A 16,810-nucleotide genomic window follows, 5' to 3' on the forward strand; every position below is an offset into this window, starting at 1 on the left:
CACAAAGAATTGTTTACCCAAAGAAAGGAGCCAATGTGTGTGAGATTACTTAGTTTAGCATCTGTAATAATGTAAAAATTATTAGAGGAATCTGAGTCTTGTGAAAAACAAAGGTGTTGATTTAATAATTTCTGAGCACTCCACAGCATTTGTAAGCCTTTGTTATAAATGCAAGTTCAAGGATTTTTGGAAGTTTTTTTTCCTCAACATGTATGACAAATGTAATGGTCTCATAAAATGTTTATATAACTGAAAATAGTCTAGCATATGAAAGTGTAAAAACTTTAAGATGCATCACTTAATAACTTTTCATGTATTTTAAAATACCAGTTATTTAGGGAAACTAAAAAGACTTGATAACTAAATATGCTTGGATTGTGTTTGAGGAAAATAGCTACAAGTGACTTTTTGACAAATTGTTGAAATTTGAATATGGAGTAAAGATTTGACGATAGTATTTTGTGTTACATATCCTGATTTTAAAACTTCAGTGTATATATGGAAGGGAATAGTTTTGTTCTTACACTGAACACTTCAGTATTTAGGGGTAAAGGGGAGTGATATCTTCAAGTTATTCTCAAATGGTTTAAGAAAAAAAAATTTGCACACTAACACCCATGCATATAAAAGGGTAAATGTATGAAAAGAGAGAAAGAAACACAGAAAGTCGGTGATAAAATAAGTGAAACTAAATATAATATTTTAGGTAAAGACTTTCTATGAGATTTCTTTTAATTAATTAATTTATTTATTTTCAATTATATTTTTATTGGTTATGCTATTACAGTTGTACCAACTTTTCCCCTTTGCCCCCCTCCACTGGGCACCCTTCACTCCCTTAGTTGCCCAACACCATTGTTCATGTCCATGGGTCATGTGCGTAAGTTCTTTGGCTACTCCATTTCCTATACTGTAATTTACAACCCATAGTTCTGAAACTACCTATTTGTACTTAATCCTGTCACCTCTTCACCAATTCCTGCATACCTTCTCCAGTTTTTTGCTTTGTTTTTTAGATTCAATTGTTTATAGATATGTATTTACTGTCATTTTACTGTTCATAGTTTTGATCTTCTTTTTCTTAAATAAGTACCATTAGCATTCATATAATAGTAGTTTGGTGATGATGAACTCCTTTAACTTTCACTTGTCTGGGAAGCTCTTTATCAGCCCTTCAATTCTAAATGATATCTTTCCTGGGTAGAGCTATATTGGCTGCAGGTCTTTGCTTTTCATGACTTTGAATATTTCTTGCCAATCCCTTCTAGCCTGGAAAGTTTCTTTTGAGAAATCAGCTGACAGTCTTATGAGAACTCCCCGGTAGGTAACTAATTGCTTTTCTCTTGCCCCTTTTAAGACTCTTGTCTGTAATCTTGGCATTTTAATAATGATGTGTCTTAGATTGGGCCTCTTTGCATCCATCTTGTTCGGTACTCTCTGTGCTTCCTGGATTTACATATCTATTTCCTTCACCAAATTAAGGAAATATTCTTTCATTATTTTTTAAATAGATTTTCAATCTCTGCTTTTCCTCTTCTTCTGGAACCCCTATGATGTGAATGCTGGACCTCTTGAAGTTGTCCCAGAGGCTGCTTACACTATTCTCATTTTGTTGGATTCATTTTTCTTCTTTTCTTTTTCTGATTGGTTGTTTTTTGCTTCCATTGATTTGATTCTTGGCTTCACTCACTCTACCGTTCTTTCCATGTGAATTGTTCTTCCCATGTGAATTGTTCCTTGTTTCAATTAGTGTATCCTTTATTTCTGACTGGGTCTTTTTTATGTTGTTGAGTTCCTCACTAAGTTCCTTGAGCATCCTTAGCATTTTGAATTCTGCATCTGATAAATTGCTTATCTTCCTTTTGCTCCGGGTTTGTTTTCTTTTTCTGGAGTTTTGATCTCTTCTTTCATTTGAACCATGTTTCTATGTCACCTTACTTTGATAGCCCCCCTGTGTTTGTTTCTATATTTTATGTAGTGCTACTTTGTGTCTGTGTCTTAGTAGTGTGGCCTAATGCAGTAGGTGTCCTATAGGGTCCAGCAGCACAGCCTCTCCAATCACCCAACCTGGGCACTCGAGGTGTGTTTTGAACATGGGCTAAGTAGTCCTTCCTCTTGTAGCTGAGCCTTGATTGCTGTTGACAGGTCAATGGGAGGGATTTATTCAGGCCCGTCAGCTGAAAGGGCTGGCTGTGACTGCTGACAACCAACCTCCACCTTCTGTGGAGGATCAGCTGTGCAGGTGCAGAGAGATGGTGTTCCAACATGGTCTATAGTTGTCCACTGGGTGTGCAGGCTCTAGCATACCCTGGATGGTGCAGGCCAAGGTCAGCCCCATCCTTTGTTCTGCCAGGACAACCTTAGATGACCTGTAAAGCAATCTGAGACCATGGTTACTTATGTGGACTTGGAGATTCGCAGGCAAAGCTAAGCTGTGAAACTAGGCTGGTTGCTGTTCTTGCTGGGCCTGGGACCACTTAGCAAGAAATATGGGAGCTAGAGACTTACTGATACTAGCTTTTGCTTATTTTATAGGATTTAGGAAGTTGTGAAGCACAAGCCAAGATCAGCCATTCATGTGGAAAAGTCATGATTAACAGTTTGGGTGGGCTGTAAGTTGGGTGGGGCAGAGTCTCAGGGGATCTCTAGGGCAGGGAAAACAGTGTTAGCCAGGTTGATAGAGTTTCAGATATTGTATCTGCCTTCCATCTCTGTAGCTCTGTAGCGGAATGGCTCAGAAAATGGACATTGACCTCTGCCTGCCTTTTTCTTTGGGCAAAAGCTGTCCCCAACTCTTACCTTGAAGCCAGATACTTCAATTCCTCCCTATATGCCACTGGTGCCTTTCAAGCTGCTACCCCAGTGCTGGAGCTCAAAGGGAATGAGTCTGAATATGTCTGTGTGTGGGTTATTTAAGAGGAACTAGTTGGGACTCCAGTAACTTCTTCCGCTGACTCAATCCCTACCGGTTTTGGGACCAGAAATTATATGGAATTATCTTGTTGGGACTGGAACTCTGGGATTCAGGTCAAGGTGTGGTACTGGGAATCCTCACTCTCAAGATATTCTTCCCAAATTTTTATCAACCCAACATGGGTGTGAGTTGTAAGTCCTGCTTCTGTATCCCCGATACCTATATTATTTAGAGTGTATATCCAAGATATGTTCATCCAGTGCATGCATATCTATCTCATAATATTTTTATTAGAGTTTGCCCAGGATAGCAGAAATTAGAGTATGAATAATAAAATATAATCTATAGGCAAAGAGAACATCACCGTGTAATCATTTGTTGTATTATAATCTTTGTCTCTTTCTTTGAATCTGCAATCAAATACATTTCTCATCTACTTCTAGCTGGCAACTGCCTCCTTTTCATGTGTCAAATGCAGGATAAATTTAAATTTCATCATCTTCCCAACAGAAAGGAAAGCATAGGTGTATAAAAGCACTGTTTCATGATTCTGATATGTCTAGTGAAATGGAAAGCAGAGAAATAAGAAAGGGTTTCATCTCTCTGAAACTAATGGAAGAATCACTTGACCCTACAAGGAGGCTTAATGTAATCAGTAGGTATGACTCTCACCGTTTTTGGTTTGTAGAGCACTAATATGAAGCAAAATATTAACTTGATTTTCTATTTCAAGTTTCCTAATACACTGCTTATGAAACTCCCATACTTCATGGTACATAGGTGTTCCCTGTTGAAGACATTGATTTGGTGGTAGTTCACTAGAGCTGACTCAATTACTTATAGAATCTGATAGCAGGTTCAAGTCTAGCTCTTTCAAACTCAGTGTGGGACTTCACAAGTTTGTAGAAGTATAAAAGTACTTTAAAATGTCATAAATAAAATTACCTAAATGCAATTATGCACATTTGTCTCAAAAATAAACAATTTAGAATATCTATTTTATCACTGCTGTCCTTTAATGCATAATTTTGATGTTATATACATGACAAGAGAACAAAAATGTGCTCTGTTTTCTGTTTTATATTTTTTGAAGACTACTAAAATTCTATTCTTTAGGACAAGATGAATGGCTTTAGCAGCATCTATTTTTTCTCCTTAAAAAAGTCGAGTCACGTTATTGTTCTTCATCTTAAATGATAAGCACTTTAGTAGAATATAGTACCATTTTGAGAAAGCTGCTGTCGTTTTACTCTGCACATTTTGCTTGCATAAATGATAACTTTAATGATGCAGCTTTTCCTTTGTAAAATTATTTTTTTATGGTAGATGAACTGGTCATTAATTTTACTGTAAGGACACAATTGTTACATTTTAATATATTTTTCAACTAATCTATTTGTGTGAGCATAACAGCTGGCAGCTCGTGAAAGAAGACAGGATAGTAAAAACCCTACCTCAGTTCCATAATTTCTTTGATTTCTCTTCCCTATCACATAAAATCCAGCTTTAAAGTTTTATTCCTTTGTTATGCCAGGATTGTAGTTATTTTGTATACAAATACATCTGTGGCATGGCCTGTGAGGGTTACATTGGTGCTGCAAGTATACCAGATTGCACAATAGTGTCTTAATGCTCTATTACTTTCCATGCAAATAGCTAAAATGAAGAGCCTAGGACTCTATCACATTAGCCATACATCTCCAATTTAATTTGCTCTTTTTAAAAGTCTGCTCATCCACATTTTTACTGCAAATATTTCCAATTTTCTTTTATTTCTCTATCTTGGTTTCAGTCAAATATTTCTTAGCCCACTGGTTTGTGAGTATATGAAAATATATATATATATATATTATATTTTCAGCCAGACAAAAAAGTTGAAAATACTCTAGAGTTTTCAGAAAATTCTACAAATGCTATTTAAATTTGCTATTTAAATGCTATTTAAATAAACCTTAAATATATATTGAAACTAAATTTTAAAATAGCAAATGCATGAACAGCTATTTAATAGAAAAAATTAATTAAATGTAATATCTTCCAAAGAAAGTGTATTCTGGATGAAAGAAATTGAATTGCAAGATTCAAAAAATTTACTCTAAAAATATTATCTCCTTTTCTTTTGTGACCTTCTTTTATAAGTAAAGTAAATGGGAAACAAGATATTTACTCAACACAGTTTGAAAATATTGCTTCTCATTATGTTTAATATTGATTTAGATGTCTTTCTATATGCTGAAAAACATATAATCAAATGACTTCATGTCAAATTGATTTTAAAAAAGAAAGAAAGAAATGCATCTACATTGTTATCAGAAATACCTACCAAAGAATTCAAAGATCCACATTTACCAATAATTAAATAATGCTGAGTATTTAGGTTTCTAAACTCAATGGATCCTATCTAACTGCACTAATGACAAACATTTCTGAATAAAAGTTGTTGCAATACCAAAGAAACTGTAATTCTTCTTCAAGGGTCAAGGAAAACAATAGTTGAATAATTTACTTAGTAGAATAAAGCTTATGTGTGATTATTTAAGTAAAGTTCTTGATAATGTAAACATATTCATGAGAAATAGAAAGTGGGAATTTGAAACCTAGTGATGAAACTTACTCATCTTTCCCTCTTGGCCCTTTGTATTCTACTTATTATTTAATCCCAGCTTCCGTGAGCTATAGATGGCTGAAAGTAAATTGATGTTGCTAAGAAGTATCATGACACTGCATAAAATAGAATTTCCTTTAAATCATAGGGTCCAAGCAGAAATTGACTCTGTCATGAAAACAAAGTGGGGAACACGGCATTAATCACCCCAACAAAATATGTATTAATCCAGAAATCATGTCAGGAATGGCAGACATTAAACAGATATGCACAGATAGAAGAAAGAAAAGGAATTACTCCTCTCATAGTACAATAAAAACACACAAAGCTGGATGTCTGGAATATGAGAGAAAAAAATGTGGAATGGATGCATATAAAAACTTCTTTATTTTATTTATGCTGTCTCTAAATTGTCACTGATTTCTTACCAGCATGTTTGTAAAATATAGTTGTTTACAAGAACCCATTCATTATTCACAAATTTTATACATAATGTCTAAACTGACTATTTAGGAGAAAAAGATGTTTTAATTTTTCCTTTTCTCAAAAGTTCCAAAATGTTCTCATTAAAGTATCCAGATAAGAAGATGGATTTTTGCACACCTCACCCCAGTCCTCCACACTCTTTACCTCATATTCATAAGAACATATTCAGAAAGAAATAATGTAAACTTAAAGAGCCAGTAGAAGGACATGCCTAATGCTAGAATGCAAATCAGATGCTAACAGCAGGCCCCTTCTTGCCTCAACAGATGAGCGGTATTGGAATTGTACCAGTAGTATAAGAAAGCCATAAAAATTCCTCCTAGACAAATGTTTATAGCAAGGAGGAACTGGGCACTGTAGGGGATGAAATATTTAGCTATTGATACTAACTTTATTGATTGGGTAGAGATGAAAGTGTTAGCTCTGATTCTAGCTAGAGTTAGGGGTCTCTCTTTAATCTCTTTAGATGTCCGATTTCCAATAGGATGTCTAATATATTTATTTTTGCTATTTTAAACCATCATTTTCTTTTAACAAGTATCCTCAAATATCACCACACTGTAATAAACCATTTATGAAGAGTTTTTGCTTTCACTAACACTTATTCAAAGTTCTTGCAGCTTCTATTCATTCTTTAGACCCAAAGCCAGCCTTACGTATGAAGTTTTTATTACAACAGTCTGATGGTCTCTGTCCTAAAATGTGTCATATTTAATTATTGTTGCATTAAAAAAATACTCCAAAATTTAGCAGGTTAGAAACTAAATACTGATTTCTCCCTGTTCCTGTGGATAAGAAATTCAGGAGTGGCTTCACAAGATGATTCCAACTTAAGATCTCATGAAGTTGCAGCCGAGATGTCCACCAGGGCTGCAGGTGTCTGAAGGCTTGGCTGCAGCTTAAAAAGCTGCTTCCAAGATGGCTCACACACATCTCTATTGGCTGGAGGCCACTGGTCTTTGTTAACTGTTTGCAGGAGGCCACAATTTCTCAGCTCATGGGCCTCCCCATGGGGCTGCTTGAGGCTCCTCCTAAATATGGCATTGATTGCCTTTAGCCAAAGGGAATTCTCTGGAGAGGGGAGAGGGGGAAAAAGGAGAGAGAGAATGAGGATGAATATAATGGCATAAGCCTAACTCTGAGATGATACGCCATCACTTGACTACGTTCTCTTGATCACACAGACTGACCCAGATACAATATATGAGGGAAGACTAAATAAGGCATGAATACAAAAATGTGGGAATTATATGGAGTATCTTGGAGGGTTGTTACTGAAAACTTCTTGAGGTTTTGGTCCCCAGGAAAATATGTGAACCTTCATGATTCTTACTTTTTCTACAATACAATGAACACTGTTAAATGTGTGATTTCAGCACATGTTGTAGAGTTAGCTAATGTATTACAAAGCCTATATGCTCTTCCATTGTTAAGTATCATTAAATCTCTTCCCGTTAATTATTTGATAGACATCAAAAAGTAATTCTTGGAGAGGAGGCAGTATTCTTAAGATACACTCATATGAATAAAAGTCTGGGATCTTAATGTATTCAAAAACTGGTTGGTTATCCAGGTACTGGCTGGATGCCTCCACTTCTTCCTGACTTCAGTGTATTCCTTAGAAAACTGGAGGATTTGTTATTGTTGTTCAGACTTTGGGTCTTATTTACCATCATTTCATAGCTCACTCTGTTTTTTCTTTCTCTAAAATATCTCTAGAATCCATTTACTACTCATTGCCTCAACCTACTGCTCTAGTCAAAGCCAACATCATTTATCACCGGTTCTAGCCTGTGGCTATCTGATTTCCCATACCTATACTCTATCCTTCTTCTGGCCGTCAAGATAATGGTTTGTTATTGTTGTTTTTCTCTGCGTTCTTTTGTATTTTTACATGTTAAATAACATCTCTACCCACTAACCCACAGGCTTTTCTTACAATGTTGTCGGATGACTTGCATCTCCCTACAAGATTTCCTCCGACACACACACTCACACGCACTCCTTGTTACCCTGCTGTGTTCATGCAACTCTCTCCACTTCCTCATTTTTCTCCAGCTCTCCCAGCCTTTCTGTTATTTCCCAAAACATCAAAGACACCCCTGATTTGGGGTATTCCCTTGCTGCTATCCCTGGGGGCATTTCCCACAGAATGTGTCACACTTCACTGCACTTAGGCCTCTGTCCAAGATGACATTAAGAGACAGCCCCTTCTAAACATGTCATCACTGCACCTCTTCATCCTTCCCTTTCCCCTTCCCCTGAATTACTTGTCTTCCTAATTCATTTACATATCAAACACTCTATATATTTTATGACTTAATTATTGTATCCTCAATAGAAGCTATTCTCCAGTCTTCTGTTGATTTTTCTATTCAGCAGTAAAAAATAGTGCTTGTAAGTCTCCACTCTGTGTTTAGCCTCAAATAAAGCAGCACAGTCATGATTTACCAACGTTAGGGATAGTTTCCACTCAGAGTGAAAGTAGAGTGAAGGCAGAGTCTAAACTCAGGGTGCACTTTTCTGATCCATACATGCCAGTTATTTCAAGGACAAATACAACCAGATAGCACAAAAGAACAGAGAGCAATCTCCTATTAAGGATGGCTTTCTACTTAAATATGTGTTGTACTATGTTACACATTGTGAAGTGTTGCATCTGCAATAAATCTTGTTTCTTAAGTCTCTAAAAACCACCATAAATACTTACATTCTAGATGTTATAATTTTGAAGCACAGAAATAAATTGCATACTATTCAATTTCACCAAAGAAACCTCTTTTAAAATATATTTGAAAAAAAGTTTTTTTTGAAAAATTTTATTATACCCCCCCTTACTGAAGTTGGACTTTTTGTGGTTAATGATTTGTTAACTGAATTTGCATTTATGTCATTTGTCCATGTAATATTTGGTTCCTGTAACTACTGAATCTGGCAACTGTTTCCAATGTTCTCTAGGTTGAAACAGACGAGAGAGTTTTTGGAACTACTTACTATTTATAACTTTATACTTCTGTAGCTTAACTTTTGATTTATGTTTTGTGAGCTTCTAAATATTTAAAAAGGTTCTCTCTGGCCTGAAGTGTGGCCAGCTAAACATTTAAATTCAGTTAAACCTTCATAACAAGGGCCTACTTAGACAAGCATTTCTGTTATCTCCGGTTAAATTTGTTTCCATTGAAGCAATCTTCATTTCTCAACATTTATTATTTACGAGTCTTAGTTTTCATGGTTCTCTACCCTTATGGAACATGCTTTCATCAAACACAGGAACAGGTCAGAATCATCTCAATCAAAAATGTATGTGGCATGTGAGGAACTTACAGTAAATATCTGATGTAAATTTATTCATTTGTTGAATGAGGTATAGCTCCCAACTTTAATAGGCTCACTATCCAGAGGGGGTATGTGAATTAATATAATAGTTTACATTTAAATGTTTATATAATATTTATGAAAAGAATATAACAATTTACTAATAGCAATGTCTGCTTGATTTTATCTCACTTTCAAGAACAGATTGTAGTCAGTAGCTAGAGAAAAATGCATAATATAATATGTAAATATAGGATTTATTTTTATGTAAATATGAATAGATGCTATCCCAAGTGGTTTATTTTGCTCAATAAATTATTCATCTATTAAATAATGTATTATCCAGCACTTAATAAGTACTAGACACATGCAACTATGTAGTGATCTTATTAACCTGATTGTACTTTCTTTGCTCAGAGTCAGTTAGAATACATATTGGGAGAAAGGATTATAGTACATATAAAACACCACATTAATAAAATAATTATAATGACAATAATAATAATAATATGAGGCTGAGATTTTCAAGTTTCTGCAAGGATTGTGAATTAGCCAGGCTGCAATCACCCTCAAGTAAGAGCTCCTCTTTCACAGGAGCATCTAAATTCCGAAAACAGCAAGAAAACAACATTGGGAACGTGTGTATCTTTTGTTGCCTGGGAAAGAGGTTGATTCCACCTGGAGCAGAAGGCAGACAGAAGAATTCTTGGAGGACAAATTAGACTAAAAGACTCCATTTGCTTGAGAAAATCAATGACTGTGCCTTACTGCAAAAAGTAGCAGCATTACCCAAAGTTTATTCTAGATAAATAACTCAGAAATCTTGGTCTGCACAAAAGCTGCAGAAAACAGTTGGGTAATTGACTAGTCACAGGCATTAACCCCCATGTCTTTTTTCATTTCCAACCCCAAAGAGTAGTTCAGAGCTCACTGCCCAAACCTGCTTATCTTGGGAACCAAAGGGGTATTTGGACCTCAAGTAGTATATTCTGAGCTTTGTTAAGCAAAATCAGTTTATCTTCTTCAGCTTTCCTGCAGTCATGTAGTAAAATAATAAGACATCCAAAGAGGCAAACAAGACGAAGAAATAGTTTTACAAATAGACATTTATATGTGAAAAACGCAATATTGGGGAATTTTTAAAGATAACATAAATAGTACAACAGACATATCTGATAAATAAGTTTTAAGTTGTGTATAGGCTGCATTGTGTTGCCCCCAAATTTATACTTTGAAGGTTTATTCCCAGTACCTCAAAATATGACTGTATTTGGAAAGGTGATTAAGTTAAAATGAGGCTTTTTGGCTGGGTCTTTATCCAGTATGACTGGAGTCTTTATTTAAAATAGGAAATATATGTATGTCAATTATAATTAAAACAAATTTAATGAAAAAAACGCAAAGAAATTTGGAGACACAAAGAGACACCAGGGAAGTACATGCAAAGGAAAACCAGGAGAGGATGCTATGAAAAGACAGTCATCTGCAAGCCAAGGAGAGAGCCCTCTGAGGAAACTGTACCTGGGGACACACAGATCTTGGATTTCTAACTCCAGAAGGGAGAGAAAATGAATGTCTATTGCTTAAGCCAACCCGTCGGTGGTGTTTCTTATGGCAGCCCTAGCAAACATACCTTAAGTGTTTCATGGAAGATGTATAAGAATATCAATAAATTTTAAAAACAAACATATAACTATTAAGTAGACTAAACACAGAAAGACAAATAACTAAGTTAGGAAAAATCAAAATAACACCAGAGTATAAATAATTGAATACATAATAGAGATAACTATTTAAGAAATAAACAAGGATCCATAAAATGCCTGATAAGGGAAAGAAGGAAACATCTTCACCAAGAAACATTTTAATGAAATTTAAGACACTTAAAAGAAATCAGAACATTCTAAAAGCTCCCAAGAGAAGTTTTCATCATTTAGAAGCAAAAATGTCAACATCATTATATGCACCAAAAAGAGCTAAAAACAGTGGAATACTATGCATATATATCTTAAGCATTTTATGCACTAAGAAGAAAAATAGGATCGGGAGACCCCTAAAGAAAACGCAAAAATGATAAATAATAATATATTTGATCATAATAACATATTATGAAAAAAATGCCTTGAAAAGATGAGACTTAGAATGAGTAAAAATAATTGGTGTATCTATTACATTAGAATTTATTTGGACTTATTTATCCAAGTTGAAAGATACAAGGTGTGGCAAAGTTGGTTTACAGTTGTTCATATAGAAAATAATATAATAATAAATAATGACACAGGAATACAATATTTTGTGTACTCATTACTGTAAACATAATTTTGTCCCATCCTGTATATGTTTAAATTGTATAAAATATTAAATATTGTAGGCTAATAGTCTATTATTATCAATTCCTTGTTTCAATTTTTATTTATTGATGAGAGAGAGAGAGAAACATTGACTTGTTGTGCCACTTATTTATGCATTCGTTGGTCGATTCTTGCCTGTGCCCTGACTGGGATGGAACCTGCAACCTTGGCCTATCAAGATGATGTTCTTACAAGTTGAACTACCTGGCCAGAGCCCCCATGTTTTAAACATACATTTTTCATGGCATGAGATATTCTGTCCTAAGCATTTAACATAGAGGAATCCTTGTTTGTGTGTACCTACCAGGACCCTTGTACAAAAATGTTTAAGTGCTATGTATAAATAAATACCAGGAAATAGTAATTTATCAAAAATAGAATGTAAAAATTCATTGTAGTGTTTTTATTCAATGAAGGATATATGTCAAGAAAATCAACTACAATTTAGTATAATAAATGTATTTTAAAAAACTGGCATTAAATGAAAAAAAATCACAGGATAATATATTCATAAGACTTCATTAAGGAAGACAAACCTAGACAAAATAGACAAGTGTAAGCAACACATTTTTATAGGTTTTTACATTTGTGGTAAGAATATGAAGATTTGCAAGAGAATTGTTTGACATAATAGTGGTTTTCTATAAGAAAGAGGGTATAGCCGAGGACGTAAATTGGGAAGTGTCTCGTGTGCTGCATCGGGGGAGTGCCGCCGTGGGTCACCGCTCCTCCTCAGTCCGCGCAAAAACTGCCATGGGCGTTGGAGCCCAGCACTCTGGGATCTGAGGGTCACCTACTGGGGCCCGCTGAGATGGGACCGAGGACTCTGTCCCGGGGCTGTCATGGATGGGGGAATAAATAGGAGTTGTCTCAAACACTTCTCTGTCTGCCAGGAGAGGGGGCATGGCTCTTCCTTCTAGTGGGGAAGGCCTGGAGCCCCTTTGTTCAAAGGCTTTTATTGAAAGGGTTATCGGTAGGGCCAGGTAACAGGAATGCACAGGTTATCTCATTACATCAGTATGTTAATGGTCACAGAGAATAGGTGATGTTTTGAAGAAAACGAAGGGCAGGAACACACTGATTTACATGGATCTGAGAGGAGACAAGTAAACAAGAGAGAGGACTAAACTTGAGAGTGTAGTAAAGAGAAGTGTCCAAGCGTAAAGAGTTAGGGTCTATGAATAATGTAAATTCCCTTCCCAGCATGAGCTGGCTGCAGCTTCTGAGGGAAGAACAAAGCACACTTTAAAGAGTTTACTTTTAGACCTAATTTCCCTGGGAACCACCAGATCTGGTTTAGGACTGTCTCTGGTATTGTTTCAAACCTGAGCCAGGTGGAGGAAGGCGGCTGCCAAGAGACAAGGAAACTTCCCTCAGATAGAATGAGGACTCCGGTCATGTCCAAGCCAAGCTGAGAGGCGCAGGCCTTTTTACCCTTTCTCCGTGTCGCCCAATTTCTTGTCTGCTTCCCATACTGGCCGATGTCTGGCTTAGGTCGCCCCTTCCATTGAGGGGTCTTACCCATCATCATCAAGCGATCATCACAGGGCCAAGCAGAGAGGCAGGCGCTATGCCCATGCCAGCGGGGAAAGGGATTGTCTCTTCAATGGCCTGTTCCCCCAAGGCCTTCCTGATTATTTCCAGCCTTGGGGACCTCCTGCCCCAGGGCATTTCCCAACAGGGAAGAATTTCCAAAGGACTTTAGCGGTTCTATTTTAAGCTGAATGATGGGGAGGAAATACACCCTCTTTTGTGTATGTATGTATTCCATGTTTTTTTTTTTTTTTTTACTTTTTAAAAAAGTAAATATGGTTAGCAAGCATGATTTGTTATTTCAAGAAGAAGAAACAGTGTTTTGGGAGGTCATGCATTGTACGCTGGAATCAAAAAGAGGGCGGAGTGGTGAGCTAACAAGTACATCAAGAAGTGATCAAATCATATCAGAACTTCTGGATGGAAATACAGAATTTACAGAAGTTAGATTTTTTCCTAATCAGAGAGGAGAGCAAGAAACTAATTTGGATTACTGTGGTTGCTGTGCAGAGAAAGATATATTTTTGTCAGAGTAAATAGTGGAGAAGGAAAGACCAATTTGGAAACTCAGTAATCCATATGACAGATGTTGGCTGTGACTCCTGTGGTTGTCACAAAGCTGGAGAGAAATAGACATCTTTGAGACATATATATATGTATATATATATATAGGAGTAATAATTTAAAAAACTTTATAACAGGTTTCAAGTCGTTTAAGTAATGGTGAGTGTTAAACCGTGTTTTTATGACTTCAGGTTGAGTGACTGGAGGATGAATAATTTAGTCATGTAGAGAATATAATAGGAATAATTGAATTGTGGGTGGGACTAGATCAAGATGTTCATTTGAACAAATTATATTTGGACATATTATGTTGAGTTCAGTTATTGGCATGTTATGTTCTGTGAACCAGATGAATGGAAAAGTTAAATGATTGGCATGAAATATGCATCTGGATAGCAGAGGAGAAGCATAACCCATAAATGTGAGTCATTAATTAGGAGAGATATGTAAAGTCCTAGGAACAAATAAAATTACATAGATATATAATATAGAAGAACAAAAGAGGTTAAGGTGCGAGGTGTTAATACTTTGGTAGGAAGTAGTGGAGCAATTATGAACAAAGAGAAGGTGAAACAATATACTGAGAGATTGAAAATAAAAATAAATAAATAAGGGGACAAATTTATAATCTTCTCGACAAAAGCTATGGTAAACTTCAGGAAAATGATGACTGATAACTATTTACTGGGTTTGCTAAATTAAGGTCATAAGTGATGACAATAAAATAAATTTCAATTGAGGGATAGAGCCAGTGTGCAGCTCACTAAAGAGTGAAGGGTATTTAAGGAAGAGACGATGATATGTTCAGTTAACCCTCAGAGGAAGCTTGGGAATCAAAACCCAGGGGGAAAATGACAACTTATTGTATTATGAAGATGTATAATGAAAAACTTGACAACTTATTGTACTAAGCAGATGTACAATGAAAAGGATGTTTTTTTTTAAACTAATTTTTCTCATGAACTCTAATGTTGCTGGATAGCATGGATCCGAGAAGGCTTACCATTGGCAAGAGTTCGCTCTGGTTTATTTCTATAGTTTATCTTCTCTTGAATGAGTATGTCCTTCAAATATCTTCTCCTTCTTCTTATTCCTCTCCAAAGTGCCAAGTGAAAATAGGGGCTTGGGTGATGGTGGGGGTGGGGGTGGTGGTTGCATGTTCTTCAGAGAGTTGAACAGAGAGCCTTGGATCCATATGTGAACATGCTTTTTCTGTCCCTGGGTCTGTCCTGATGATGTTACATGTCAGCCTACATATGGACAAACTTTTGGCATTTCTCTCTGAGGTCTGTAGCTAGGAATTCATGAAGTATGGGATAAGGGTGTCAGCTATGGAAGACCTTATTGGGCTAAAAGAAGTAAATTTTGTGGATCCTGGATAATTAATAAAATTATTTTGAAAATTAGAAGTTAATATCCTGAAACAATCGATTCATGATTTGAAAAGTCAAACAAAACTCAAGGTCTATCTACACAAGCACATCCCATTGCCAGTTTCTCTGTTAATAGGGACAATATCACTACATTTTCTCATGTGAAGGATTATGATAACCGAGCCTCATTGCACACAAATTAATCTGTTCATCTTTTATTTATTCACTCATTTATCCAAGCATTTACTAAGATATTTTGAATTACTCATATTGCTGGCTCCATACTAACACATGATGATTAGGAATGAATGAGAGTATCCCTCTTCTGAGGAATGTAATTGCAAGTACAAAACCCAAAAGGCACTACCTGATTACAAATTAAATCAGTCTGGGATCAAAAGAAAAAGATTTATTGTTAATTTTATATTTTGTTTTAATGTATCAAACAGATCAAGCAAAAATGTGGAAATAACTTACACTGTATATTACTATGTATTACTCTACCAATCTCTTAGAAATTTGGAACATTTTGGATTGTTGTACATTTAACTCATCTTTTCACTTATTCTCCACTTTGGAAAGTAAATAGTACTGAGTTAGTAATACGGAGCCAGCGGTAACCACTGATAAACAAAAATCTATATAGCATACATATAAACTACTTCCCAAAGCTTAGCATCTGTTTAAAAGTCATTTGGAGATACAGAATGTCATCTTGAAGTGGCTCATAGCTTCCAATTCTAAGAAGCAGTTTCTGCCTCTACATTCAACAAATAGTGAAAAAAAAAAAAAAAAACACTAGAAGAGAATGAAGCACTAATTAGGATATCAAAGTCCATCCTTCTAATCAAGATTCATCAATGCTTTATTTGTTTTAAATGGTTGCTGTAACTAAGTATCACAAATTGGATGGCTTAAAACAATAGAAAGTTATTGTTGCACAGTTCTGTGGTCAGAAGTACAAAGCAGGGTCTCAACAGTGCCATGTTCTCTCTGAAGTCTGTATAGGAAAATGCTTCTGTGTCTCTTCCTAATTAAAGACAGTTTCCAGACAGTCTCTGTCATTCCTTGATTGTTGGGGGCAAAAGAGGGGGACATACTTGACCATAGCGGCCTATCAGTGTAACGAGAGGTGAACCTATCAAAAGGCCCCTGACAGCTTGGGAAGTTGGTTGGTTATTTTGAAAAAGCACTTGGTCCATCCCAAACCTAAGCTGATATAATACCTAGGGAACAAAGAAGCTCTCTCTCTCTCTCCCTCTGTGACTGGTGCTTGCCCCTGGCATTCATGCATTCTCTCTCCATGAGCATGAGACCACGTGAGCCTAGCAGCTGCCAGGGCCCGTGGCAGGCTGCATGGCCTTGTAAGGACCAAAGGACTAAGCTTTAATATGAAACAGAAACGCTGAATGCTGACCATTGTTTTAGCGTTGTTGAGAACACAGTTGGAATTTCTCCATGGTGGGACAGAGGGAAATGAGAAATTGGAAACTCAGGGGTAGATTTTCACCTGAGTGAATCTTATCGCATCACAATGCCTTATACATGGGTCCTGGGAATATTTTCCTTGTGACCCCATTGCAGAGCCTAATTTCCACTGACAACAAAGGCATCTATATAAAGGGTATATAATTTTATATATATATATATGTATGTAATATAATATATT

The sequence above is a fragment of the Pteronotus mesoamericanus genome, unplaced genomic scaffold, assembly GCF_021234165.1.
Source record: "Pteronotus mesoamericanus isolate MK-2021 breed Mesoamerican mustached bat unplaced genomic scaffold, CSHL_Meso_final contig_50, whole genome shotgun sequence".
Classification (NCBI taxonomy): domain Eukaryota; kingdom Metazoa; phylum Chordata; class Mammalia; order Chiroptera; family Mormoopidae; genus Pteronotus; species Pteronotus mesoamericanus.